Raw genomic sequence first — 3,405 nt, 5'->3', positions numbered from 1 at the left:
TTTTCACATGTTGATAGCAACATTGATTTAAATACTCAGGTTTTCAGTAGTTTTTATAATTGATTTGATACAGCAAGTTGAAATAACTGGTCTGAAAGACTGGTATTTTTCATTTTAATCATTATTTCTATAAACTTCTCAATTTATTATTATTATTATTGGTTTTTAGGTATACCCTATTCTGTCTATCACTCTGCAAGTCACTTGAGTGACACTACTTCAGTGCATACACAAATGCATGGATGTGGTATTTTAGCTTGGCTAAACTTCGGGAATGCCAATAATGAGGTTGCTCTTAAGTATGCACATGTAAGCCAGGTAGTTTTAAACAGGAATAGGTTTTATATCCCAAAGGGAGAAATCCACCAGTTTAGGCTTACTTCTCAATGCTCAACCCAGAGATACTATTCTGAGTTCTTCATTAAGGTAAATTTCTACAATAATGCTATGCATTATCTCCCCCAAATTGGAACAATACAATCATAAAGTCACTGCTTAAGTGTCCATTTTGTGCTCAAAATTGCACCCAGTGCCTGGAAGAAGGAGGAGGGGGAAGGAGGTCCAAAGTAGTGTAAGACCCAGCCCTTGCTCATTACCAGTTACCACTAATGAGGCCATCTGCACATAAGACACATCTAATATTTTTCAAACGTTTTGGAGGGGGAGGGGCAGTGAAACAAACCACTCCTTCAAATAAACATGCCTGTCAATGTTCCACACGTGCAAGCAAAGTGGAACTGCTCTGGCTGAACTCGGGGGTGAGGGTGTGCAGAGTCCCACCCCGGACTTCCTGGAAGCCCACTACCAGAATGAACACTGAAGCATTTCCAATGAAAAGCCTGCTGGAAACACCTAAGTGCTGCGGCGTGTGGTACAATCACACGCCAACAGCCATCTTGAGGAAGTGCAGAATGGCTGGCGGCACTAAGGGGAGCTCTGTGGATAGTAGACTTTTAAACTGGACCTGATGTTGGGGATCCGGAAAAGAAGGAAAAGGAATGGAGAGCATTTTGGGCAGAGAAACCACATGGGAAGATACAGGGGTAGGAGTGAAAGAGCTTTGGGAGAGTAGGGGATGCCCGTAAGAAGGACACTAGCCTGACTGGGGCATACAGCGAGTGCATGTTGGCTAAACAGGCTATGAGTAGTGCAGGATCTAACAAATCAGACCAAGTAATTTTGACCTGATTGAATCAGACAGAAAACCGGAGGCCGCTGCAGGTCAGAAAAATAGTGCCAATTGGAAAGAAATGACCTCAGGGATGATCATAACTCATAGGGAGGTTGTCTTCACCTGAGAAAGCTATTTTGGTGAGTGGCAGTGTATTTCAACTACAAAAATTAAAATAACAGTTCACTTCGAGCAGACAAATTGAATAAACCCATCCTTCTGCAACTCTTGTGGAAATAGACTATTGAACCCAGGACAGTTGTTTTTATACCAATTACCGTAAAGTGGTTAGCTTAATCCTGCCTCTGCTTTAGTTCATGCCTTGCGACTGAGTGGGGCAAGATGAGCAAGAAACTATGGGTACAAAGACCTGGGTTTCAGTCCCTATCTCTGTCACTAACTGGCTGTGAAAGCTTGGGCTGAACAAGCTATCTGAGCTTAAAGTCAGACTAGGTCCGTAGCCCTTTACTTCCTAGAGGTGACGGGCCCTTTTGAGAATCCAATTGCAGAGTATAAACCTAAGATATGCAAACTGGTATATGTGATTTTACGGGGTTTGTGAGTTCCCTGAAGTCCATCCATAAATCCCAAAGGGTGACACCAACTCTGAACTATATGAACTGCTGGCTTAAATGATTTCCTGGGGTCCTTTTGACTTTAAATTTTGAGATTTATCCTACCTAGAAATTGCTTCCTCGGTCTGACAAGTCTGGTCATTCATCTCTTCAAGACAAAGTATGCCAAGTGTCCACCATGATTTCTGGTCTTCAATATGCAAGATCCCCCCCTCTAACAATCCTCCATCATCCATTTCATGATGACTCAAATCCGTAATAATCTTGCCTTTTTCTAACCTCCTACATCACTTGAAATGTCTACCACTCATTTTGATCCTTGACTATATTACCAATATTCCAAACATCTAAGCCCCTAAGTCTACAGTAGGGACCGGTAGTTCTCAATCCAATCAAACCCGACACCTCTTTCGCAGAACAAATATTCTGTAATACTCTCTTATTAATCTTGAAAGGTAGTCATAGATGATAATCCATTTACATACATAATTCTTAAAAATAATTCCTTACTGGTAGTAGAAAGGAGTACCAAAAGGACATTAATTCAAGACACAACAATACTTATTTCAATACATAAATTCTCAGAGACAGTACCAGAAGCCCCGCTCCAAAGTCTCCAAATTGATATTATACCCTAGTGAGTACCACCTCATCTTCAAGTGAGAAACTGTCAGACTTGGGGCTGAAGATATATAAAGAAGACAGCTTTTGAAGGGTTTATAATCTAAGTGGATTAGTTACATTATTCATTTTCTTAAATCTTTTATACATATTTGCGTTAAGCCTTGGAAATAGGGAAATGTCTTCTACTTAATCGTAACATAGAGACATTGGCATAAACACACACACACACACACACACACACACACACACACACCAAAACACAACACATATACACAGTAGGCAAGCCTCGAAGAACATTCAGGTGAGGAGAGATCAGAGAGACATCAGTTAGTCCAGGCATTTTCAAATTCTTTCTGGTGGTGATGAGGGGGGCCTGGGTCATCCATTTGAATAAAATCTTATGTGAACATGAAAATATAAATACATATATAGATAAAAGCAAAACACAGAGCTGCTTGGAGGGGGGAGGATTGACAGCCCCTGACAGGACTCCTTGGAACCCCAAATTCAGCTGAATGTTTGACCCACTGATGTTGTCGGTGAATGAGTGACAACTGGGGCTCGTCCCCTGGTCTCATGCTCATTCAAGCCCACTGGCCAGCCTTTGCCCAATGTCACCTGTCATCTGAAAATCTTTCCTTGCCAAAGGTCTTCCAAAGTTACATCCAGGTCTATGGATAAACTGACTTCAAGAAAAGAGGAGAACATCTACCCTGTGTAAGTCTGAGCCCTTAGAACAAAGATGAGTAAAGCATGCATGTCTCAATCTTTTACATGCATGTACATATGTGTTTATATATATGGTAGGGGGCAGGGAAATCAATTCACAAACATATAGAAAATGTAGAATGTAATATATCCTGTAGGAGGGACACCAGGCTGGCTCAGTTGGAAGACATGTGGACTCTTGATCCTGGGGTCATGAGTTCAAGCCCCACACTGGGTGTAGACATTACTAAAGAAAACAAATACTAATTAACTTAAAAAAGTGTGTGTGTGTGTGTGTGTGTGTGTGTGTGTGTACATACATCTCCG

The 3,405-nt window shown here is 41.3% G+C and overlaps 1 protein-coding gene across 2 annotated transcripts in view; it reads right to left on the bottom strand.

Moving 5' to 3' along the window:
- Positions 1–3,405, bottom strand: part of ACSL4 (acyl-CoA synthetase long chain family member 4) — a 50,087-nt gene that overhangs the window by 38,391 nt on the left and 8,291 nt on the right. The window lies entirely within an intron of this gene.

This window comes from Crocuta crocuta, unplaced genomic scaffold (assembly GCF_008692635.1).
Source record: "Crocuta crocuta isolate KB4526 unplaced genomic scaffold, BGI_CrCroc_1.0 scaffold737, whole genome shotgun sequence".
In the NCBI taxonomy this organism is placed as follows: Eukaryota; Metazoa; Chordata; class Mammalia; order Carnivora; family Hyaenidae; genus Crocuta; species Crocuta crocuta.
Note: the sequence above shows the minus strand (reverse complement) of the source record. Positions and strands in the feature narration are given on the sequence as shown.